The following is a 27,412-nucleotide window of genomic DNA, read 5'->3' on the forward strand; positions in this document are numbered from 1 at the left end:
CTCTATTACACATAAACCACCAATGGAGAAAATGCTACCAGGATTGTCAGTAAAATACGTAGTAGGATATCCTTACTTATCCTGCAGGCAGAAACACTGACATCACTTCTGGTCTTCCACAAAGCAGAGGAAGAAGGAAAGAAATTTAAAGCCTCATCAGCTTCTAGTAAAACTGTAGGCTGCTCATCATGGAGAGGGTGGCATATGACCAGACTCTTCGTCTGCAGTTAATAGCACTCAAGGAGCAAGTGAACAACCACCTTCTCTGGAATAAGCTTAAGTTGCTGTAGTGAAAGGAGACTGCTCCTTCCCAGACCCCTAGCTTCCTGAAATTCTGGGGGTGGTGTGACATTCTGCCAATACTCATCTCCAGTACAGATGACCTCTACAGGATACTGTTTAGGGGTTTTATTCCTCTTCATAGTTGGCAATTTGTGGATAACTTTATCAAAGATTGGAGTCACTGCAGAGAAAAAGCGTTTCCTTTGGATGGTAACTTCTTGGATTCTAGGACCATCATATGTCAAAAATTCCTAAATGTCTTTCTCTAGAGCCAAGAATACTAACTGTCTCCACAGGAATATACAAACAGGCCCTAAAATGGAACTCATCACCTCTTCTGAACTGCTTTCATAGCTCCTGAAAATGTTTTCCGTGTTGGTACATGTCAGTGAATGGTACTACCATCCAGGGGTAGCATAAAAAGACTTAACAAGTAGTGGGCAGGGGGCTTGACCAATCAGAATGGACACTGGCCACTGAGTTGGAGCAGGATCCTAGAGTCAAGAATGTGCCCGACTTCCAAGGCTAACTCACAAACACTTAAGATTTAGCTTCAACCTTGTTGACTGGAACAACAGTCAACTTGGGCTTGGAGTCCGGAACACCATGTAAGTCCAACGGCCCTTAGGCTGTGATACCATGAGGAAGCTACAAGATGTAGGTACTTCAGTCAGAAACCCTGGTCTGTGGGGTCCTCCAAGCCCAGGCACGGCCATATGGGTGTATGAGCATAAGCATTCAAATAATTCCAGTATCCAGGCAATTCATCCCCAACATTCAAATCTTCCCGGCTAAGGCTGCAAACACCGTGGGTGAGAGAAAAATCATCCCCTTATCCTGTCTGAATCCCTGAGCCACAGAATCCATGGATCATAATAAAATGGCTGTTCAGTCACTAAAGTTTTGGTGTAATTTGTTATGTAGCAATAGAAACTAGAACAGCTATATTAAGTGGTTTCTATTTACTTGGTCATCATCATTATCATTATCATTATTCTCATTATATTATTATAGCACTTAGTAAAATACTTATACCATAAATGTCTGCTTACCTATCTGTAGCCCTCATTAGATTCTGTAAGCTCTGTGTTTCAAGGTCTGGCACAGTACCATACTCACAATATACGCTAAATTTTTTGTTCAAAGAACTAATGAACTCCTTCAAACCAACTAGATCTCCAGTGCTCTGACACACAGTCTGCCTATCAGTGAAACAAACAAGATGACAGAATAATGATATTTAGCCCAACCATAAAAATCACTCATAGTCTGTCTTACCACACAATGAGAACCACTGCTGATATTTTAGAGAACTTCCTCCAAGTCTTGGGTGTGCTCATTAAATTGAGATGTTCTATTGCGTTTTCCCACTTTGTTCCTACCTATAATACCATAAGCATAATTTCATATTATTCTTTAAAAACTTAATAGGCTATCATCTGAATATACCACACTTTTAACCATTTCACCTATTGTTAGATATTTAGGGTGTTTTCAATTTTCCTTAATATAAACAATGAAGAATTACTTTCAACATCATACTTAATGGTGAGAAACTCAAACTTTCCCACTAACATGAAATATAAGACAAGGATGTCCCTTCTCACCACTCCTTTTCAACATCTTACTGGAAGTCCTTACTAACAGAATAAGGCAAAAAAAGGAAATAAAATGTGTAAGATTAGGAAGAGAAATATAAAATTATCTTTGTTCATAGATGCCATGATAGTCTATGTAGAAACTCTTAAAGAATCAACAAAAAAACCCTCCTGGAACTAATAAGCAATCATAGCAAGGTTGCAGGATACAAGGTTAATATACAGAAGTCCATTGTTTTCCTATATACCAAAAATGAACAAATAGAATTTGAAGTTAAAAACAATACCACAGGGAATATAGCCAATATTTTATAATAACTTTAAATGGAGTATAGTCTATAAAATATTGAATCACTATGTTGTGTACCTGAAATATAATACTGTAAATCAACTATGCTTCAATTTTAAAAAATACACACACACAATACCATTTACATTAGCACTCAGTAAATGAAATACTTAGGTGTAAATTCTACAAAATATGTACAAGATCTATACGAAGAAAACTACAAATCTCTGATGAATGAAATCAAAGAGGAGCTAAATAATTGGAGAGCTATTCCATGTTCATGGATAGGAAGATTCATTATTGTCAAGATGTCAATTTTCCCCAACTTGATCTGAAGATTCAGTGCAATTCCAATCAAAATCCCAGTAAGTTATGCAAGTTATCTTGTGGATATCAACAAAATGATTCTGAAGTTTATATAGAGAATCAAAAGACCCAGAAGAGCCAACACACTACTGAAAAACAACAAAGTTGGAGGACTGACACTATTCAACTTCAAGACTTATTATAAAGCTATAGTAATCAAGACAATATAGTAAATATTTCATATTTACAATAAAAACTACAAAATTCATTTTCAGAAGTATTGAAATATCTTCTGTAAGGAAGAAATAAGAAAGTATGATCATACTCTTAATATTCAACAAGTATTACTATTTTTAACTCCAAGTATTTTTTATTTACAAATATTTCATTGCTAGTAAGTTTGAATTTTCTGTGTTCAACTGCACATCTAATATTGCCTAGTTAACTCTTTAATCCATTTTTGTCTGCAGGATGTTTTGGCAGAACTTGTAAAAGCTCTTCCTACTCTAAGGGGATTAAATCTTTAATTACAGTTTTACGTATTATATCCTAGCTTGCTGTTTATCTTACTTTCACTTATAATGTTATAGATATAGAAAAAAACATTTTTATCTTATAAAATATATGAGTAATTTATTTTATGGAAGTTTGATACTGCTTTAACATTTTTGACAAATTAGGACATTGACCCTATACACAGTCTATCCCAAATTTCAGATATGAAGTGTCAGATAGTATTAATTAAACCATCCTGTCTTCTTACAAGTATTAAGACATGTTCCTCCATCAAGATCAAGGATGCCAAAGGAAACTGAATAGAAACTACATTTTATCTTTTGAGAAACTATTCCTAGGGTAACTAATGTAAAAGCATCAATTTATAGATCTCTGAAATCACGTTTTATTTAGTCTAAAAATCTTCCCAGTATAGAAGATGGACCTATTAGTGAATATTACCTTAAAATGGGTGAGCAGCATTGGCAACTTGTAAGTGTGGGGTCACAGGGTCTAAATATTTTCCTTAACAGAATTACTAGCTTTGGCCCTGAAGATCATTCATTCATATATGCTTTTTCAATAAGCACTTATTGAGCATTCACTTTGTAACCCAACTAAGGCTGAGAACATAAAGGAGAATAACATATAGTCTCTGTACTTAAGACAACCCTAAACTTGTTGAGTTTAGAGGAGATTAACATATAAACAAACACTTGTTTCAACAATAGGAAGAGATAACAAACTGATAAAATCATTCAAAATAATTTTCATGTCGCTGACCAAACTGGAAGAATTTTCCCATTTGAGAGTTCTAATTAAGTGTCCACAGTCCCACTAGATTTTGTCTCCTTTGTTTGGAGTTCTTTTGTTGCACTCTTGCTGGAGTAAGATTCACCAGAGACAGGAAGAGTCAGCTAAGGTGCACTGGTAGCAGCAAGAATTTACTGAGCACTTTCCATGGGCCCTCTGGAGACATTAAAAAGTATAAGGCATGGTTCCTGCTCAATTCTAGCTTAAAGTCAATGGTGGAAAATGAAATGTATACACATTAAATAATTTTAATAAAAGGCAAATGAATGGAGAAGGAAATGAGTGCTATGGAGAGACAGAGAGAGAGTCCACTTCAGGCAATGAGGGTAGGATAGGATATGAATGAGACCAGGAAACTCAATGGAAAGAAGACCGTGGGGCCTTCCTAGAAGTGCGGGGCATTTTTAGCGACACTGACATAAAATTTCCTCTTGGCTCGAGTAGTCTTTGGATATCTAAGTACACTTTTATTGTCTGAATAGTGGTCGATGTACTAGAGTTCAGAGGTAGTAGGTGTTTCTGAGGATATTTAGTTCAACCTATTTATTTATTTGTTTGTTTGTATATTTATTTATTTATATTGACATAGAGTTGATTTACAACATTTTGTTAGTTTCTGGTGGACAGCAAAGTGATTCCTTTATACATACATATGTATCTAGTTTTTCCAGATTCTTTTCCCTTCTAGGTTGTTACCAAATATTGAGTAGAGTTCCCTGTGCTATACAGCAGGACTTTGTTGGTTATCTATTTTATATATAGTAGTGTGTATATGTTAATCTAAAAACTTAGGCCAAAGAGAAGCAGCCACATGCACCCCAAGAGGGCACGTTATTGGAATCAAGACACAAGCCTGCTACTCTACACTCTGCCCGTCTTTTCTACTACTACTAGAATTAGAAAAGCTAGAATAATTGAGTTCAGAGATTACAAACAGACCATTCACACTAGAAATTCTACCTCCTTCACTCTAAGACCCCTTCTGAAAGTATCATACCTTTTGGGGGCTTCTAGGCTGCACTTGTATGGCGAAGCATTCAGTAAAGACCACTATGAACATTACTGTATAAATTGGTTGATATTTACTTTTAGAGTTCCCTTAGAATGTTTAAGGAGCCCCAAATGAAATACAGTACACTCAATTGCTACATAAAAGTAAAAGCAAAATAAAATTTTCAGGTAAAGCAGAGCTATAAATCTAGGAATTTAAACTCCTCTCCTCAGGCAACTGAAAGCCAATTCCACATTTCCTCTTGCTGACAGCCTCTCGGGCATTCAAATAGGAAAGAGTTGAAAACCAGGATTTCCGATCCAATCTAATACTGGACAACACTTAATGGCTTAAGTAGATTAATAATAGTCGTGCTATTGGAATTTTGCCTTTCACCGCCTTTCACCGTAAGCTTTGCCTGTACTTGATCTACAGGGAGGCTGAATGCTGAAGAGTCTTTTACCAGACCTGCTCTCATTCAGCACCCCATCTGGAACTGACAAGCCAATTTCGATACCAATCAATCAGTGAGAATTTATTGACTGCTACCACACTCCCCACAGTACCTATGATACGGGCAGAGACTTAGAAGAATTGCTAAGCCTGTTCACTTTCTCAAAGAAGTTAGAATTGAGTTGGGTTTTTAATATTAACATACATAGAACAAATATAGATCCAAAAAAAATCATCATCAGTAGAAAGCTCTCAATTTTAGAAGACTCATACTATACAGGCTAGAAGGTAGAGCTCTAGGGAAGTAATGAGAGTTAATGGGGTTATGGAGCCCATAGTGGAGAGGAAACTCCTGAACATGCCTCAAAGGATGCACAAAATGTGAACAAAAAAACAGCAGAGGGAAGACACTTCAAGAATAAAGTAACCATCTAAGCAAAGATGAGTTACAGCTGTGGGATGATGACGAGGAAGCCTTACCAGAGGGTAAAGAGTGGGAGAAGTTTGGTTAGAAAAAGAAAATGGGAAGCTAGAAAGAAAAAGCTGGATATAACATTTGATACAAAATATGAAAATCTGTTTTCAAATGTGTCTCTCTCCATTTAATGATATCATGCAGATGGCTGAAACATTTCTGATATCTGTTGTATCTTGCCAAGGTATTTAGCGAATAGTAAATACTTAAGAAATATCAAGTGAATAAATAAGTTGATTAAGAGAAAATGTCTAAGAGTAAATTATACCTAAAATACATGGATCCAAGTATGTTTTTTTAAAATATGAGGAGTAACAAAATTTCCTGTAAATATCATGCTACCCTCAACTAAACACCCAAAGAACAAAGAAACCACACGTTCCAAAAGAAGAGTGAACACAGATACATCCCAGTGAACAAGATGGACAGGGCTTTGCTCTTTTGGGGTTTACAACTGAGTGAAGGTAGTGGTGGGAGAGGAAAAAACCTAAGAGGAGGGACGAAGGGGAGGAAGGCGAGGAAGGAGGGAGGGAGGAAGAGGAGGGACACACTGAGACTGATGGAAAGTGACTAGTGTGTAGGTGGGTTTGGCTTTACAGTGAGTGGCCTCTTGAAAAGATGCTCATCATCACTAATTATTAGAGACATGCAAATCAAAATTGCAAGGAGGTATCACCTCACACCAGTCAGAGTGGCCATCATTAAAAAGTCTACAAATAACAAATGCTGGAGAGGCTGTGGAGAAAAGGGAACCCTCCTGCACTGTTGGTGGGAATGTAAATTAGTACAGTCACTATGGAGAACAGTATGGAGGTTCCTTAAAAAACTAAAAATAGAGTTGCCATATGACCCAGCAACCCCACTCCTGGACATATACCCAGACAAAACTATAATTTGAAAAGATACATGCACCCCTATGTTCATAGCAGCACTATTTACAATAGCCAAGATATGGAAACAACTTAAATGTCCATCGACAGATGAATGGATAAGGAAGATGTGATACATATATATCTCAATACAATGGAATACTACTCAGTCATTAAAAGGAATGAAATAATGCCATTTGCAGCAACATGGATGAACCTAGATATTATCATACTAAGCAAAGTAAGACAGAAAGAGAAAGACAAATACCATATGATTTATATGTGGAATCTAAAATACGACAAAAATGAACATATCTACCAAGCAAAAACAGACTCACAGATATAGAGAACAGACTTGTGGTTGCCAGTGGAGGAGAGGGGGGAGGATGGGGAGTTTGGGATAAGCAGATGCAAACTATCGTATACAGAATGGATAAACAACAAGGTCCTACTGTATAGCACAGGGAACTATATTCAATATCCAGTGACAAACCGTAATAGAAAAGAATATGAAAAATAATATATATATATGTATAACTGAGTCACTTTGCTGCGCAGTAGAAATTAAATGCAACATTGTAAATCAACTATACTTCAATAAAAATTAAAAAACAAAACAAAAACAAAAATAGAGTGGCCTGAGAATACCTCTCTGAGGAGTTGACACTAGAGCTGAAACCTCAATGACAAAAAAAAAAAAAAAGCCAATCTCACAAAGATTTTAGGGTGGGGACCACTAGTCAGGGTGGACAGCCCTATGTGGAGAAGACAACAGTGTGCTCAAGCCACAGGAAGGTGTCCACTGCGTCTGGAGTGTGATGCCAAGCTGGGACAGAGAACAGGAGCCTGGGAAGGGAGCAGGGCCAATTCACAGGAGGCCTGGAAGGTTCCAGGAGACCTCCCACTAAGGACAAAGCATTAGCAGGCACAGTTACTGGAGAGACAGAAGACATCCCAGCACCCATGGGGCACGTTCTCCGTAGGAGACGTCCATTCTCATCAAATTGTCTGTTTGTCTCTGAGCCTGGAGACATGGTTGTAAATTCAGATCAGACCTCAAGATTCCAGAACCATTCCCTGATTTATCTGTAGATAACTGAGACTTGCAGCTCGAGGATTCTACTCGTTTCTCACAATGGTTAATGTAGAGACTCTTTCCTCTATAAAAATCACCTCAAACAGTAATTGTCCTTTTTCTGTGGTGAACTGTAATCCAGGAAAAAGAGTGCCTTATAAACAATGCCTCCACTGCAGTATTTCTCTTCTCTCTTCTCCCCCGACAGCCCAGGGAGTAGTATTCAGAACCTTACAGTCCGAGCACACATTTCAATAAAAGGTGGCTGCCCCTTCCAGGCCCTGACTCAACCCAGGGAAGAGGAGAAGCAGAAACTTCCCTTCCAGATGTGCAATGAGGGGAGAAAGTCACTCTGTCCTCAGGGGACAAAACAGTGCTGTGAATTTCAAAGGCGGATGCCCCAGAGGCCCCACCAGACTCACTCCACAAAAATGTTTGATGAATGACCATGGCAGGCATCAACTTTGCAGATTAATGACCGAAAGAGTTTAGTTTATGTCTCAGTGGAAGAGGATAAATTTTCTCTTGGCTTTGAGAATCTGAGGGATTGAGAAACCCAGCTAACCACAGCACCTCTGCCTTCATTCACAATGCTTTACCATGGATCGTTTACTTTCTACATTCCCCTTTCAGTGGGTTTTCATAAATTTAAGCGAAACAGGCAGCATGTCTGTGTTCTGCTTCTTTTGCAATACGATGGCCACCAAGTCATTAGAAATTGTCTTTGGGTTGGTATGGTTGGTGGAAAATCACTGAGGTTTGTTGTGAAATTCATTCTCAACTCATAACTCAACTAGACACTGAGTGGATATTTTTCCAACTTTAAACCAGGCTGCTAAAAAGTACTGGCATCAAATTAAAAATGTATGTCAAGGCTAAACGCTGTGTGTGTGCGTGTGCGTGCACACGCATATGTGTGTATTTTACATAGTGTAAACTCCCTACCCAGAAGTTAAAGCACAAGCTAAAACCTGAGCCCAGGAGTCAGGATTCTGATTATTTTTTTCTATCCTCCCCCATTTCTCCATCTTAACAAGGCCTTATTCTTTCACATCCCGTTAAACATTATGAACAATGTTTCCATGAGAAGCGATATTATTACTTGGCTACCCCCATGTCATATTTTGCATGAACCATCATATATATGAACTAATCCATCACCTTTCTTGAACAATTACAATCTGCCTAGCCCTGTTCTAGGTATTTCTTGGGGATACAAGGAGAGAACAAGGCATGCTCTCTACCTCACAATCCATCCAAGAGCATATGTGGAACTTCACAGAGCACTACAAGATGGTAGGTGAGTAGGAAGGCATGTGAGACATCAAAGTACATAGCTAGAAAATGGTCTGGAAAGGGTTGTGTGAAGTAAAGGGCATTTTCATGAGACCTGGAAATACAGGTAGGAGTAAGACAAGAACAGAAAAGCTAAAAGAAGGGGATATTCTGTCCTAAGCACAGTGACATGGGAGGTGAGGGTGGGAAAGCAGAAGATGGGTTTCCAAGTGAGAAGGACTAGGTAATAAAGAAGCAACACATCACAAGGGCTCTTAGAACATCAGAAAGAAGAGGTGAACAGAGAGTCTTTATGGATTATTAAGAGAGGGTAGGTGAGGGCCACAACAATGAAAATAAAAGTTTAATTTCCCAACTACTTGGAATATATTTTAAGAGAAATTGTAGGTAGGTGATGCGCATTACACGAGTGATACATATGGACATCTGTCAATTCTACTTTGGCTTCTCATTAAAAGAATTAAAAACTTGATATTTTCCCCTTTTTTCAATTAGCACAAACAAAAAAAATGACCAATATCAAATAAATGACATTTTTTAATGACATAAAAAGTTTCCTACATGACATACAAATGGTTTTAGAAACACTGCCTCCACTCTATGTGTAATTAATAAGGACAAGACAAAGATGACTTATTTTACAGTCAATGGCCAACGTGAGGGATTATTTGTAGCAGGTAAAAGGCAATTAATGAGAATTCGATTTGCTTTCCTGCCTTAAAACAAGACAGGCTCATTAAAAGCACACTGGTGACAAACAGGATGACTAACTTTTTAGAGTGCCAACCCAGGGTGCATCCATGCCAGAATCCACTCCCCATAATAATACATAACAAGTCATGATACACATATATAATTACTTTAACATAAAAATATGAAAAATCCATTTTTATTTGAAATCATATGTTATTTTATATGATTTACCCTTCATTGATATAAATCCTATTATTTAAACAAAAAGGAAGACTAGTTAACAGTGGCAGTTAATAATAATTAATAGTAGGACTAACTAAACAGATAATATATGGGAGAAAAATTTAACAATATTTTTATGATGTTTCTTATTCTCTGATATAGCAATTTATTTTAGCTTTTTAAACTCTCTATTGGATATTTAAATTTTACTATCTTATTATATTATTCTATATTCTTAAAATACATAAATATATGACTTTTTTAAAGGATAATGAAAATACAATAGAAACTGATATCTGCATTTAATAAAAAATAACAATGACATGTTTCTTTCTGTCTTACAATATAATAGGATATTTTTACTCCTGCTATTCCCTTTTCCAATAGTACTTCTCTGAACTGCCTAGAGCCTTTAGGATACCTTCTTTTCTTTTATGTAGTAGTAACTGAATGTATAGTCAAATGTAAGATTCTGTTTGACTTGTGGCTATGCTCTTATCAAGTCCACAGTACAGTGTTCTGGTGTCAGTCCAATGTGGAGACATCAAACTAAACACCATGTCACCGAAAGCATTTCAGCGTGGAACATTTCAGAGTTTACTTAACTAGCAAGAACAGGATCTTAGACTTATAGGAATTGGTTTCCAGCTCTCCAAAAATGTTCCTTCACTCTGTATTTACATGCTTAGTTTGATAGAACAGCAGTTTGTCAATCAGATCATTGCATTTATAAATTCATCATAGAGATGGTTCACGTACATTGTTTTTAAAACATGAGGAAGCAAATTAGATGCCATCATAAGTTAAACTTCTTTTTCTCAGGGAAAGTAGTTTTAAGGCACAGAGGTAATTCAAACTTGTGAAATCGCAGTTGGATTCCAAGTAAATTATAGTTTTAGTAAAGAAATTGAGAAAGACCTATTTGACTTGGCTGTACTGTGGTGACATTTTTTTTTTTCGTTCAGAAGCACCCTATTTCCAAAACACTAATTTCCAAAAACTGAGGTTTTTTTTTCTTTGTATGATCTTTTGTCATATCCTACACATAACATCAAACAAATCAGGTCATTCTTTTCTAGACTCTTTGTGACCTCTTCATAGATTACCAAAGAACTGTGGAGAAACAACATATACATTTCTGTTTTACTGTAATCCTTTTCTCCGTTCTCGTCCTCGAAGTATTCCAAATTAGAGAAGGACATTCCTCTCTTGTCTCATACTTTGAAAATATGATTTAGAGCACGCCAGCATTTTAACATCTTTTCTGTGGCTGGCAATAATGACAGCCATTTTGTACGTACGTATAGAAAAAGGCTGCCTCCTTCCATTTCTATAACTTCAAAAATTTCAAGTGCTTCTGCCTGTTTTGAGGAAGCTGAAAGTGATCAAAAACTTTCTTTATGAAAGCTTCAAAATCATAGGGAGGCAAATCACGCCCCTTTTCACCAGTGTTGTAGACAGGGTGGACAGGATGTTTAGCTGGTGAGATCGTTTCATTTTCTTTGGTAAGAACTTTAAACACTGAATGGAATTTGCCAATATTTATATTTGTGTTGTCTGCCAATATGCAGATAGATGAGTGAAGTATAGCTTGTGTTTAGACAATCTTTTGTTTTATGTTTTCTGCAGTTTCATTAAAATCTTCATCAAAAACAAGAAGATCATTTGAAGCTCCATTTTTCAAGTCCAAATACTGAAAAGCCAGAGGGAACATTATCTTGTTGCTATGATTTGAGGGGTCACTTGATCTACCATGGAAAGCATGGTTGTTCATTAGACCTGACAAAATTAGCTCTACTCTCTAGGGGGCCAACTCATGTTACCCCAAATTTCCCCTTTGTTCACCCATAGGACATTTTAAGGGCAACCTATGAATCAGGAAATACAAGTTGAATCAGTTTCATAGAGCAATCACAAGAACAATATGATAATGCAGCTTGTTTATGTGACATACCCAGGCTAACTCAGCGGGGACCATGTTCTGCTAAGCATTGGTGTCTTCTTGGAAGACGAGAAAGCTTTTGACTGATTTAGAAGTACTTGTATGTCTCATCCCAAGACTGTGAGATTCAGTTTTCATATGTGCCTTCACACCTTCTCCACTGTGTCCAATTGCAAATTCTTTTTTTTTTCAACTTTTAAAAATTCTCTTCTACATACTGTGCAAAATGCTCTGTTTGATTAGTTATCGGCCAATTCAATTGTATGAATCCTTCCATCTTTCATTAAAATAACAGCCATTTAACCTTCTTTGTCTGGGATGTCTAGATCATGCTGACACTGGTGTTATAATCATCCTCATCTTTATGATCTGAACTCTTAGAAAATACGGTCACAATAGTCACAATGTAAAAATTAAACTAGCACTATCTTGATACAAAGCACAACAGTTAATCCACAAGGTCAAATAGATGGATTGTTAACACTCATATTCATGATGTGCTGAAGGTGTACAATTAAGTTGCATCAACTGGAATGAAACAACAGTGGATGATTCATTAGTGTGAATTTCAAATCATGGTTACTAACACAAGGCAGGAAAACAGTGACAGCAACTACAGAAGGTGAATAATCTATACTGTATCTATTTGGCACTAAAAACAGCATTGCTTACCACGCCTATGTTTTTGGGCTGCCATATGGGTTTTATATTTTTCCGCCAACCTTTGGCATCCATCATCAAAACCCAAGATTTTTTGTATCCCAGGGATGGAATTCCCAGCATGCAGAACTTTCAGTGCTAAAACCAGGACAGTGGTAGGCAATCCAGTACGGTTCACACTGCTAAGACTTGATGCTATTCAGCATAAATACTTGCAGAGTTTGGAACAAAAGGAACCATAAAGCCAATCATCTTCTCTCAAGACACAATGAAATAATAGATGGAATAAGCTATTTATTCAGAAACACATCTGGGAAGTTATGATCCACATTCAAAAATGAGCTGAATGCAGAAGCTGTCTATCTGAAAACTGTTCAATTGGGTCTGTCCAAAGGTAGAGACATTTAAGATGACTCAAAACCTATACAACTGATGGCTGTGACTTGTAAAAATGTAGGAGGAACAAAATCTGGTCCAGGTGAGAGTAAGTCATTATGTCTTTGTCTTTATAATTCATCAAAGCTAAATTCTCAAAGTCTAAACCAAATACTGGAATACTCTAAACCTCTATTCGAATGGGCTGTACTATCTAATTTTTAAATCTTTTACTGTTTCATAAACAGGGCAACAAAACTATTAGTACCTTTTTTTTTCCCCACATGGCCAATTCTGTTTGGCTGTTTCCAAAATATATATTCATATGAACACTAGTCCATTACTATTAGTAGGAAAACCTTGGAGGAATGTGTGAATATACTTAGCCATGCCCAGTGGAAGCCTCACCAGGGACTACCCTTACTCACTTGTCAAAAAAGGCTCTAACTTGTTTCTGGAGCAGCACTACCCAAAAGGCAAACAAAGAGACACTATGTTAATCAACCATGTACATAAATATATCTGAAGAACACTGGAACAAAAAAGTGTCAAACAGGGTTCCAAATTATAGATTTCCCATATTATTTAGTAGGCTTATGTGCAATGAGCACCTTCAGAGCTGGAAATCTTGCATTTGTGTCCCTCGTTTATTTGATCAGGAACTTTTAAAATCGTGGAACACTTCTCTGAAGCAATGTTCTACAAACTACAGTTTGGGATACATGGATATAAATACAGCAAAATGTTAAAACTGGATTCTTTTTCAAGTTCAGCTGAAGCCTCAAGACCATAGAAACAATTAGACCCACATTCCAAGATGGGGAGCCAGATCACCCAGGCAGGACCTGCGACAGAGGGATCTAAGAACTGGATTTGCAACGCTTAGCTGACCACATCTCTCTACATTACTAAAAAAGATGTGGGATGGGGTAGGAGAGGAGTTTGAAATTGGGAAGTGGAGATTTCTTTAAAGAGAATTTTAGGTTTGCCTGCAATGCTTTACCTCCATGGAGAGGGTTAGAGGGTGAGAGGGAGTTCAGTGGATCACTTGGACAGCTTGGTGTGTGCCCCTTGCATTTTCAGGGTCAGAGTGAACTGATTTCTGACTTAAGCCTAAAAAAATTAACAAGTGAAAAAAAGACTAAGGCTGAGGCTGCTTTCTAGGTGGCTCAGTAAAAAAGGCCTGTTTTGAGGTGGGGTATGTTAGCCATACCCCACTATTAATAAGTCAAAGATCTATATCTCCATGGAGAAGATCAGGGCCAAGTACAAAACAAGGCCCCCTGGGTTAATCTTGGATCCTGCCCTGCTAGAGGTACAGAGATCTCAAAAGAGAGAAGTCCCCAGATGTCCAGGATTTGAAAGAGGAATAACAAGTGAACCGCCTCAGGGGGTGGATTTATTGTCATCACGAGAACTGCAAGTGAGAGGACTCCAGCTGTTCATGAAGCAGCCTAAGGAGAAGGGTCAGGCTACACATCTGCCCCTGGAAGAGCAAACCAGGGCCAGGTTGGCAGCAAGTATGCTTCTAACTCCTCCTTTTCTTCCCTCTCCCCATCGGACCCACCCGGAGAGTGGAAATGAGGAGAAGATGAAAGAATAAAGGAAGAAGACATTCCTCAGCCCACAGAGGAGGCATTACCTGTGGATGAGTTTCAGTTCTCATTTTTACCTTAGATTTGTGATATTTATAACTGAACCCAGAGTGTTTCAACAGTCAGTAAACAGAGGACTTACTCTCTAAGAGCAAGCAGCAAGCTCTGGGCACCAACTGAGATTTTACTCAGAGGCAGAGGAAGAGGTAGTCCTACAGAGTGGATACACAGGGGCAGTTGTAAGTAAAATAATAAAGCTGTGTTGCACCCTAGCATGTACCATTAAACTAACATTTTTGTTAAAAGCACCAATGGCTTCATATAAAGTACCTGAGGACCATCCTGTCATTCTGTGACTCAGAGGCCCACTGCGAGGAGGAAGCTACACCCCCTTGCATTTGCATGGTACTTCCACGTCCAGCTTCTCAACTGACACTCACAGCTCTACAAGGTAGCTGGGTAGGTATGATTGCTCCTATTTTACAGAGGAAGAAACTGAGGATCACATCTGTGACTTGGCTTATCTAAAGTCTAAAAACCCAGGCACTAGCAGATGCAAGTTGTAGAACTCTGGTCATCCAAACTTCTTGTTCATTGCTTTTTACAACACACATGCTATTTTCTTTAAAGGACAAGAGGAGAGGTCACTTGCACACACTAGAATCCATTTCTCCAATGTGATTGGAAATGACTTCTCGGTGAATAAAACTGAAATAATTACAGCTGTTAGGTTTTCTAGATAACAACATCAGCTTTGACGTAAAGTCAAGAGCAGCATAAAGCAGTATGACCCCAGGCAGAGTGGCTTAAAGTCTTTTCCCAAACCCGGCTGGTTGCTCTAGATAGCTGGATGGATTTTGTTTTTCTCCCCTCAAATAAGTGGGGTGGGGGGTGTCTCTTTGATTATATGAAAACAAAATATTGTGTATTAGTAACTCTTTTGGCACAAAGCACAAGACCTATTGTCAGTTTTTTGTTTGTTTGTTTTAAACTGGCACAAAATCTAAGAAAAGCCTCAAGGTGCAAATGATCTGCAGTCCATTTAACATCATGTTTGTTTATTTTTATGAGACCTCATTATTGCTCTTTACCCTAAATTATAGTTACATTCTTGGCTCCATCTTCCACTCTTCTGCAAACTCCCAAATACTGTTTTTATCTGTATTTCCAAATAATCTTCAATACTTCATCAAACATTCACATCACATAGATGATGTGTTAGACCAAGGCAAGGATCTGTGGAACCGACTAATTTAACCCAGAGCTGTGAGCCCAATTCTCTCCCAGGAGAAGTGCCATATGTCTTATCAGAATTATAAGGGAAAATCCCCAGGTTGCAACATTTCACAAAGATTGAGTCCTTTGGCTCCATGTTGGACTAGCGTTGAAATATCTAGGTTTCTATATTTTTACATTATTACTTAGCTAGCCAGTTGTGTCCTAATTATAAAATGGGCCATCTTTTTTGCAAAAACTTAATTAACACCCCCTTTTCTTCTTCGTAATGGCCCTCTCCTAATCTTTGTCATCCTACTTTTGCCTTTGCCCCAGTAGGAGCTAAGCTCTTAAGGCTCCTGGTTCCTCCAACATGGAAAAATTCCCTGAAAATTTTTGTGTAAGCAAACTTGGCTAAGCTGCTGCAATTTAGGGTCAAAATTTCCCCAGTCTTACTGAAACAGCAGCTTAAAGTAATAACAACTGCCCCTGGAATAGCAATAATAATCCCTTATAGCTATAAATTATAGTTTTACACCACTCTAATTTATGTCAAGCTAAATGATGAAGTGCTAAACAAATGTAAGATTGTATTTGTATTAAAGTTGCCCTTTTCTCTAACTGTCAAAAATCCCACTTAAACTTTGAGGTTGGGTTTAGATAACAGCGCAGCAGAATGTTCCCCCACCCCGCAAGCACAGCTAATTAACCCCTTCTTTGCACCTCCCAGGTTTCTGTTTATACAACTCCAATAGCCTATCTCATGCCATTGAGGTTATTTACACACGCATTTTCACTAAATATTCCTTGAAGGGAAAGGCTCTCCACCTCCATGTCCTGGTCCAATTCTTAGGAACTCAAAAAGTGGTGTTGACGTGAGCTATCCATAACCCTATAAAGAACCCATGAAACCATTATCCCTTTTTAAAAACAAGCAAACTGAGCCTCAGAAAGATGAAGGGATCTTCCCAAAGTCAGAGATCTCGCTAAGAGAAAGGCAGAACGTGAATCCAGATACCCGCAGCTCCAGCGTCCATGTACTGATACTGTAATCCCTGTCTTTGGGAACTCCTTTCACGGAATGGTCCCTGTGAGCTCAAAGCAACTTATCTATGGCCATTTTGTTCATTTAACCCAACGAATAAAGACGTTTGTTTTTAAGAAACAAAATTCTACATTTTTTCATGGAGAAAAGTTGTTTATGTCAACAAACATAAGAAAGAGAGAAGGGGAAAAGAAAAGAATGAAAAAAAGGAAAGAAGGAAAGAGAAAAGAAAGAAAAGGTAGGAAGGAAAGGAGGGAGGAAGGGGACAGATGGACAGAAAGTGTGAGCAAAAGCATTCCATGTTAACTTATGTCATCAAACTGAGTTTCAACCTGCCTTTCCAATTTCATACACCACCACTACCCCCAACTCATCCTGTGCTCCAGTTAAACTGGTCTAGTTGTGACAATATTGAGGATAAGCAACTAAAAACAAATTGATTCTTATATTGATCTTATATCCTGCAACCTTGCTAAATTCACTTATTACTTCTCGTAGCTTTTTGTAGATTCCATTGCATTTTCTACACAGATGATCATGTTATCTGTGACTAGAGCTTTTCTTCTTCCTTTCCAATCTGGATGCTTTTTCTTTCTTGTTTTCTTGCCTTACTGCACCAGCTAAAACCTCCAGTACAATGCTGAGTAGAAGGAGCAAGCATGTGTTTGTACATTTTTTTTTTAATGACAAAAATGATTGAGTATTTTTCAGGCATTGAGTAAAGTCCACACCAGTTAAAGGTGAAGAATTGGTGTCCACCCTGAGGATATCTTGACCTGGTAGAGGAGCTCTCTACTGGTAAGACAGAAAACCAGATAAGGCTGGAAAGATAGGCCAGAACAGGTCCTTGAATAATAAAAGTAACAACAGCAGTAACAGGAGCCCCAATACTTATAGAAGGACTACTATGGGTCAGGAACTGTTGAAAGATCCTGATATGTAAACCCATTTGACTCTTCCATCTTATCCCCATTTTATAGGTAGGGAATAAGAGACACAGGAAGATAACTTGTGTCTCCACAGCCAGTGTTCTCAAGAGCTGGACTAAATTGCCTTCAGTTACCATGTCTTCATTAATAGGTACTAAGCGTCCACTCTTTGCTAATTACTCTGTCACTTTCAATTAATTTAACTATCACAATAATCTTGTCTTTTTTTTTTTTTAATTTTTATTTTATTTTATTTATTTATTTATTTATTTATTTTGCGTTACACGGGCCTCTCACTGTTGTGGCCTCTCCCGTTGCGGAGCACAGGCTCCGGACGCGCAGGCTCAGCGGCCATGGCTCACGGGGCCCAGCCGCTCCGCAGCATGTGGGATCCTCCCAGACCGGGGCACGAACCCGCGTCCCCTGCATCGGCAGGCGGACTCTCAACCACTGCGCCACCAGGGAGGCCCAATAATCTTGTCTTTTAAATGAAGGAACTGAGCTTCAGAGAGTTGAAGTGACCTGTCCAAGGTCACCCAACTAGCACAAGACTCAAACCGAAGTGTTCTGACTCCAAATTCAATACTTTTCCCCACACCCCCTGATTCTTCTTCAAATAGCTAATATTTATATAGTACTTTGCAGTTTACAAAAATCATGATCACATTTATACCTTAACTGCCACTTAAAGGAATTGAGATTTTATTCACTAGGCAAAGGAGAACCTTCATCAGTTTTTGAGAGGAGGGAAAATGTGAGAGGGAGAAGAGGTATCTGGGGAAGACAAGGGCAGCATTGTGCTCGATGGGTTTGCTGAGGCACATCTGCAAGCACAGGGGTTAGGAGGCTCCCATCTCTCAGGAGGCTCTTCAGTAACCTCTGAACCCATGAGTCCTTCCCTCCAAACTCATTTGCCAGTCGGGAGAAGTCCTGCTTTAAATAATAAGCCTGAAGGGAACTCCCAGAAGAGCAGAGATAATAAAAGTATTTCTTATGTCACTTCTCCCTGCATTTAACTTTCGGGAATATTTTTGTTAACTGGGAAGAGCACACTAAGGAACCATTATCACTGAGACAAGGAGAAAACGGATGGTAGATTTACTCAGTCACGTCCTGTCAGTGTCAACAATTTAACTAAACATTCAATAGTCATAACCTCATCAGTTTTAAATTTTCTAGGTTTCTGGCATATATCTCTTCATCTCCCTCATTAAGTTTATAGAGTGTTCTCTGGTACATTTGCTCAGTATGAAGATTTCAGTTTCAAATGGCACATCTTGGAGTCGAACAGGGGAATGATTTTCTTCTGCCTTAAGTAGTTAGCAGAATAAGAGAGCATATGAAATGGACCAAAGCCCAAAGCCAGGTATTTGGCCAGTAACAGCAGATGGCTTTGACCCCGTCCATCACAATGTCACCCCGCTTACCAAGGGTGGGTCCAACACAGACAGACCAACCAAACCCGAAATGTGAATAGTCACTCTGCTTTCATCATCTTCCTTGCTCCACACCCAGTATCACGATTCCCTACTTGGGGACTCCCCTCATTCAGAATTGGAGTCCTGAGGTCCTCATTATAACCCCTCTAGGATGGTTGCTCCAAACAAACTCCCCAAACCCAAATCTATCCCGGTCCTCTTGCACTTACCCTAATTTTAACAAACTAGTATTCTGTGCTCAACTGTGTCAGATGAAAATGACTGTTAAAAAAAAAAACATTCAGGCATTACTTAAGTGATAGTAAGCTTGATGTCACTTCTTTCCCAGGGGTATATGTATTTTAACAAGGAGTGCACAGAATCAGGTGTGCCTTAACCTACAGAATAAGTTCAACTGTGGAGAGAGCATTCTGTGCAGCTTCAGAGTGGAATATTTTCCAGCATCCATCAAAACTGTCCTGTGAGAAACGGCTAACCCCATCAATATACTTAGACCTCAGTTTCCTCCTGTCATTTAGTAATATAATACTGATCTCATTGGATTATTGTGGGAGATGATCAAGTTGGTTAATAATTGTTATAAACCTCTCAGAAAGCAATACAGTACTACATGCAAGTGAGAGGTTCCTAATGACTTTTATGCTTTGTCCTTTATACAGGTAACGTACTTGGTCTCACTCCACAAAGTCAAAAGAGACTGGGAACCACCTAGGTAGTGAATCTATCTTTCAGCTAGACAGGAATATAACTTCTACCAATACTACTTTCTGGGTTCAACTCCAGATTAATGAACCTATCTCTCGTTTCTCAACTACCCACAAAACTACAGCCCATGTTTCTTGGGTGGGATGAAGAGAAATCACCTTTAACGCTGGCAGCAGATATCTTCTGGTACCTACTAATAAGGCTGCCATACCAATAATGATGAACCAAGGCAGTGTGTGGACCAACTCCCGGGCAACAAGATGCTCTTAGATAAATAACTGAACCAAGGATGTGATCCATGAAGAAAGGTAATACTTGCTACTGTTTCGCTTTGAACAAGAGCTCCATTCCCAACCATAACAAATCTTTATATTTTTATCCAAAATGGATCTTCACAGATTCAACTGCTGCTGTCTTTTAACCAATACATTAGGGCACAGTCTATACCTTCTTTTGCTACTTTTCATTCCTAGGGTCCTTAGCATATTAGAAGTCTACTTGATTATCTATGAAAGTAGTAAGTTCTAGGTCGTTGGGGACATTAAATTATGGGAAAATGAAGATCTCAAAATTCTTAATCAAAGTATCACAGAAGGGTGGATCTGAAGAATAACCTGGGACATTCTCTTTGTTTCACAGGGCTGGGAATTGAGTCTGGAGCTTAAAGCCATATGCTGGAGTTATGAGGCAGATTTGAAATGCAGACTCAGGTCTAATATACCGTGTATCTACGCTACCATATAGCATCCTTTCCCCTCTGCTGCGCATGACATTAGTGCTAATGGAACCACTCGTCCTGTCATTGTTCCCTAGGAGTTAATGAAGGTCTCGCATTCCCACTAACCTTTTAAACTTCTACTTCCCCTACAATGGGTCTTCTCATATTTCCTCCTCAGCTTCCAGGTCAGTGCTGGGAACTAACAGACCTGTCCTCAACACTTTTGCAATGACCAATGGGATGGATGAATAAGTGGCTGCTCAAGTCTTTGTCATCAGCACTGCTGTGGTCTGTTAGCTGAGACGCCAATGTTCTCTGCCATAAAATACAGCCATCATGACTCTGGGGAAAATGGGGGTGTGGAGGACAGTTTCTGCAGCTAGCCAGCTCCACAGGCCACCTACAGCAGCAGTCCCCAACCTTTTTGGCACCAGGGACCACTTTTGTGGAAGACAATTTTTGCATGGACTGGCAGTGGTGGGGGGGGGATGGTTCAGGCGGTAATGTGAGTGATGGGGAGGGACAGGGAGCGGAAGATGAAGTTTCGCGTGCTCACTTGCTGCTTACCTCCTGCTGCACTCACTGGTCCATGCTGCCCCTTGCCAACCATCTCCGTGGTGGAAGGTTGATGACAGATGCAGAGCACACAACCCTGGCTGGATGCCAAACATGTGGACTCAAAACCAAGCAACCACATTATTCCAGTCAAAGAAAATCTAATCAACCAATATTTCCAATGCCTACTATGTGCATGCAGACAGCTGTGGTTAAAATGAATGACATTTAAGTCCTACTCAAACCCCAAATTCCACTGCTCTCTGTTCCAGATGCCTGATTCTGTATTAATCAAATATTCATGTTTTGAACCAAGCACCTGTTGGAATATGTTGATGTGCAGACAAAACCAAAAGTTATGAATTATTTCTCCACTCCTTTAATGGTACCCTTGTCAAGCTCCCTAGGTGGAGGCTGAGAAGGGTCTACCCCAAGCCTCCTACCATTTCTATGACTTCCATGCCTCTTGCTGTCTGCCGCTCCATCCAAATGCAGGAGAGGTAGGAGGGTCACGCTTTCTCCTCCAGCTCCAGGGAGAGAGTCAGGTGAGAACACCACCAGAGGCAATACCCTTCTGAAATCAGAGTTTGGTTGCCTCTAGGCTCACACGCACTCAATGCCAAGAGGGGGCCCTGTGCATAATTTGGCATCTGTGGTGCTCCAATAACAAAGGATATAACATCCCTTTGTTTCTGGACATCCTATAGTGACAATGACATCTTAGTTGACAGTTATGATTCTGCATTCTGCTGTAAATCAGGTTATTTCTGAAAGAACTTAAAGCAGGTGAATGAACATTCAGTTGCTTCATATCTGGCATTTCTCCCATAAGGAATGCCAGGGCCTTTACTGATAATACCACCAAGTATTGTGGTCATAAAATGAACAAAGTCTAAGGATTTGCTTTTAGCTTGTTTTAGGCCATTCACTGTTCTCATTCTTCAATAAGAAGAAATAGCCACCGAGGTGAAGGTGGGTGCACCTCTCCATGTGTGATGGCGGTTTCTGATTTGTCAAGGCTCCCTAGCTGTTGTCAAGCAGGCTCTGTACACACTTCTGCTGGCATGACTGTGCTTGTCTTTCCTGTTTCCACAATGGCCTCTAAGCTCCTCAAAGCCAGCTGAGGCCTCATGCCCCAGGACACCAAGCACAAGGATGTGTACAATAATTACGATACCACATTTGTAGACGGGGAAAGAAGGAACCACTAAGGCCAGGCTTACTTGTAACCTTCCTAAACGGAGACTGGAGGTGGGAAAAGTCTGGATATTTGGGTCTCCACACCCTAGGCTTTGTGGCTCCCTCCTCAAGAGTGTGAAATAGATGACCCTCTAGTCACTTCCGTTTTACACTTCCCCTGCCCATCAGAGAGGGTAGTTTCTGCAGCCAGTCTGCTCAGGGAGCCACTGGGCTTCCTCACTGTCCATGCTCAGTCAAGGGAAAGTACATTAAGAGCACTTTCCTCATAGGCCTGGACAAACTAGAAGAAAGTTTAAGATTTCCATATCCGGGGGTTATGCTGTTCTAGACAGTGCTTTGGATGATTTCAAAAAAGCCATCCAGCTGGGTAGATGCAGCTACAGACACAGAGTTTGGTGAGTAGAGCCTAGGCTCGATTTTGATCCTGCTGACTTGCCCCCTTGGTTTACAGAAACCCGTAGTACTTTCTCATCCTTAAACCTAGGACCTAGATCAGGTTTCTCATGGTCTATCTCCTCTCTTCTGAGTCCCACTCTGATGTCCCTAGCTCTACAAAATCCCCTTGGCTCTATTCAAGAAGAAAACTCCCAAGACAGCTTCATCAAAAACAAAAGTTCTGACTCCGAAGTTTCAGCCCCTTTTATACTCTCAACCCCACCCCCAGCCCAGTGATGACCTCATAGATGAGAAGGATGTTGGAAGAGGTGGGGAGGGTATCCATACCTCCTCTTGTCTCTCTCTACATCCTGCCATTTCTTTGTTTGCACTCTCAACCTTGTTCTACCTTTCTCATTTGACTATTTCACTAGCTCCCCACTAACTTAACTTCTCTGTGACCAACTTGGCCCATGTGCCCCAGAGTGGAAGAACAAAAATTCCAAAGCCACTGCTTATACCCTCCCCATGCCAACTCCCTCTGTGGAATTTTGTGACCCAAAGATGACCCTGGCCTACATACTGGAATTTTTTTTTTTTAAACCATAAAAGAACTATTTCTGCAAAGAATTTTGAAGTTGTCATTTTCATTTTAAAAATAAGATGATAAAACACACACACACACACAAGCCATTATTTGTAAAATGCCTACAGATGATGAAGAGGAATGCATATCAATATATACACAGGCATACAGACGAGTGAGCGAGCACATGTGTGTGTATCTAACCCATGGGGGCCAGAACGAACCTCTCAGATGAAGAGAGTGGCTGAATACTAAGGAAAATGACAGGAATCAAGAGCGTTTTCAAATTTCTTCTAGCTTTTCCTTCCACCTGTCCCTCCAAATTAAAAAAAAAAAAAAAGTTTTCTCAGAATTCCATTTAAATTTGGTACCTAAATGAGCTTCAAAAAGCAGTCCCATGGATGGCAGAAGTGCAGGGGTTACAAAGCAGGGGTCTCACTGTGGTATGAGAATGATTGCTAGCTAGAAAGGGGGATTTTCTAGTCCTCTTCTGGTATTGCTTAGCTAAATAAACTTTGACACCTCTGTGCCTCGATGCTTGATATCTTAGATCGTTTCCAGGGTTTACTAGTGTTCTGTGGTTATATTATTTAAAAATTATGTGGATATTTGGAATAATGATTACCATGTCCATGACGACCACCACTGCCACCACCATTGTCATCCTGACTTCTTTTCTTTCCAGACCAATCTGCAATTGCCTAGTTATACCTGTACCTTAGGAAGTGAACAAATAATTGATTTCCTCATTTTGCTATATATATTTCCTCATATTTGCTATATATGTCCTCATTTTACTATACATCTGGGTAGTGCCAAGTTCAAAATTCATGACTGCCCAAGAGCCCAGTGCAAGACTCTCTCAAACGCTAATGATGGAAAACCCTTCTAATTGGGCTTCCAAAACAACTGTCAAGGGGAATAATGGAAATTCCAAGAAAACTTGATCTTCAGAGAGCTTGGGCTCTGCTTATGATCATGAGTTTGGGCCAGGTTCAGACTTTTCAAATGCTATTCCAAATACTCCCTAACCCAATAATTTGGGGCTATTCAAATGCTAACTCAGTGTCCCTTCCTGTCACAGTCAGCATTCATGCAACACTTTACACTGTAAACAACTTGTGAAGTTGTACATGTCACTCCACCACGACACGAAAAAATGAGACTCAGTTCCTCAACCCAAAGATATCTTGGACAAGGTCATCTTCTTTTTTTTTTCTTTTTTTTCTTTTTTTAATATAGAATGCTTCAAGAATTTGCATGTCATCCTTGCGCAAAAGCCACACTAACCTTTTCTGTGTTGTTCCAATTTTAGTATATGTGTTGCTGAAGCAAGCATGGGAAAGTCTTTTTGAGAGAGAGAATGATAAGTGGTAAAAATCACAGGTTTTGGAATCACACAGACCAGCAATAACTTTAAATATCTAGGTTAAGAGAAAGTAGCATCTGAGAATTACCCACATGTGTTCTTCGTAAGGATTATTCATTCCTTACCTCATCAGATACAGTTGTTGGCACAAAGCATGTACTCAATAAATATTTATTGAACTAAATTATCCATCCTCATATTGAACACATTTACTTTCACTTAAAGGGGGCTCCATAATCTCTTGGCAACCTGATCCTGTGCTCCTTGCAGTTCCTTTAAGGGTGAGTTCTAGGTTTGGGATATTGATGTCTTTGTCCCACCTCATCCATAAAGCCTTCCCCGACAACTCTAGTCTACCTTACTCTCCTTTTTCTGAATCTCTGTTGTAATTATTCCAGGTTGTACTCACTTTGGCACACAAGTGATATCTTATCTTACCATGTAAAATGTGTTTCATAAACACATCATCCTTCCCAGGAGCCTGTAAGTTCCTCGAGGGCAAAGGCCATGTTTGATATTTATTTTGTATGTCCCATGGCACACAACACAATATAAAACCCATAGTATGCTTTGAACAAGTACCTGTTAAATTGAGTTGAATTTTAAGGACAGTACTCCACTGCCAGTAACGACTTCCTTTCAGAGAAGTATTGAAAGGCAGTATTGCCTATATTCACCATTCATTTCACCCAGGCTAAGCCCATGGGCCTCTACGCTCTAAGCGCTAGTTAGGAAACAAAGGATCAGAAAGCAGCTGCTTACTTTCAACAAAGAGATCGTATTTCAGCCTTGGATTGCAGGATTTCACGTATTAGTCACTTGTGACTCTTAGCCAAACCCTTTGGTGTTATCAGGAATAAAAAGTAACCCAGAGATATGTCAAATATCAATTTCCAATTACTTTCCTGTGACACATTTCTGCCACTTGGGACAACTCCCAAGGGATCTGTTGCCCCTTATCAGCTCAGATTGGGTTTACCTTTCAGTCAAACAGGTAACACTCGGCAGTGCCCTGTTTAGCCTCAACATTATGTTGTCCTCCTCTGACACTCAGATTCTCTTGTGAAGTCTTCAATATTGGCTTACACTGTCACTGGAGACCTGGTCCAAGTGTGGAAGGCCTGATATTATACCCTGAACCATATGTGTTGGGGTGGGATGGGGATAACTCTAATGGCTGTGGTGAGCTGTTTTTGGTTTCCCAAGTCTTAATTTGCATCGAGATGTTGAATGCAGGAACAAAGCCTCGTGCAGGACTTGCACATCTTCAACTCTAGCCAAGGGGGGAAGAAATAAGAGAGTCTCTAAAAGTCTTCACTTTGATACTCAAAACACAGAACAGCATTTCTACCCTCTAGGTCACAGAAGGCAGGCCACAGACTAATTGAAAAAATCTTTGGTATTAGGGATGTTAAAACTGAGGATCTGCACAAAACCAGAAATCACATGTCCCCTTTATTACAAAGTAATGGAACAGAATTTGGAAAAACCAGGAAACATCTCCGGGTCCATAAATCAGTCCAGTTGGAGGGAAACACAAATGGCCAGCACCTGGAATGAGCCTTCATCTGGAGTGGGAGACCAGCCTAAAGAATCGAACTTCGGGGCCAAGGCTCCAGACCGTGCACTGTGATTAATGACTTGAGTGAAAGGTCTCACTTGAGGCTGAACAATTAACTTGTTCTCTCCACGTCTCAGAACTCTCCACAGCATAACTATGTCTTCGCTGATTGTTCCTATTTACCAAAACGCAAGCCAGTCTGGGAAGCTTCGAACGTGTCATCATCAGACTGTTTCTGACAATCTGGAGAGCCCTGGTGTTTGTCAGGACTACTTTCATCAAATCATCTGTTTCGACTCTGCATGCAAGCCTCAACCTTTCAGTTCCTTTTCAAGTTTAAGAACCATCCAAATGAGGCAATGGCATTGGCCTCGATCCGTCGGAAAAAAGAAAAAAGTCCACAGCTTGGAGGATTGCAAATGGACAGCATATGGCCTGGCTTGTTTCTGGTCACTCCCCCAAAATTTCTTAGGGAATTGAATGTCCATGAGATTAATGGTTCCCTCCTGTCCTGCCTTTATGCTCTGGAATAGGTTTCTCTAATCTCTTTCAGATCCTCTAAAGCATTTACATTAAACCAATCATTCCTCCTGAATCTACAACTGAGATAAGATAAGACCTGCTAGAACTAAGGAAGTCTCCAAACCTCTCTCCCTTTCTCCTGGAGTCAATCTGTAGATGGGAAAGAAAGGCAGGTGCCCCAGAACCTGATTCTGAATGAACAAGTACCCAAGAGGCATATCCAAGGAATCCAGTTTCCTCCTTTGACCTTCCACAGCTGCTTCATTTGTGACAAAGGGGTCTACCAAAAGTGGACATGGCCCCCCACAAGGTAAGATTGGAAGGGTACTGAGTGCCTTGCCCAAGAACATCCGCCCCACGGACCTGCCACAGGGACTGACCCTTCACTTCCCCTTTAGCCAATTCCATTTCTCTCCAGGAAGGCATCCTGTCTCCAGAAGACATATCAAAAACAAGAACAATAACAACAGTGATGACACTAATAACAGAAGTGTCATCAACTACAATAATAACATACATGCATATAGCACTTACTATGGGCCAGGAAGTCTTTCAAACAGTTTGTTTATATGAACTCATACAATCCTCACAACAACTTTACTAAGGTAGGTATAACTATTATACCCATTTTCCAGAGAGGGAGATACAGAGGAGTCAAGTAACTTGCCCAAAGTCACAATGCCACAAAGTTGGTCTCATTTTTCATATCACCCTGTACTGCAACTCTGTTCTCTAGAGGTATGGTCCTCCCCCACCACTGTTGA

General features: G+C 39.7%; 1 protein-coding gene and 1 non-coding gene across 2 annotated transcripts in view; both read right to left on the reverse strand.

Moving 5' to 3' along the window:
• The window catches only part of LRMDA (leucine rich melanocyte differentiation associated), a 529,620-nt gene that overhangs the window by 182,798 nt on the left and 319,410 nt on the right, over window positions 1-27,412 (reverse strand). The gene's annotated exons all lie outside the window — the stretch shown is intronic.
• Window positions 24,429-24,533, reverse strand: LOC132501540 (U6 spliceosomal RNA). The gene has a single exon (XR_009534262.1). It is a non-coding gene; the product is annotated as a U6 spliceosomal RNA (small nuclear RNA).

This window comes from Mesoplodon densirostris, chromosome 1, assembly GCF_025265405.1.
Source record: "Mesoplodon densirostris isolate mMesDen1 chromosome 1, mMesDen1 primary haplotype, whole genome shotgun sequence".
Taxonomy (NCBI): domain Eukaryota; kingdom Metazoa; phylum Chordata; class Mammalia; order Artiodactyla; family Ziphiidae; genus Mesoplodon; species Mesoplodon densirostris.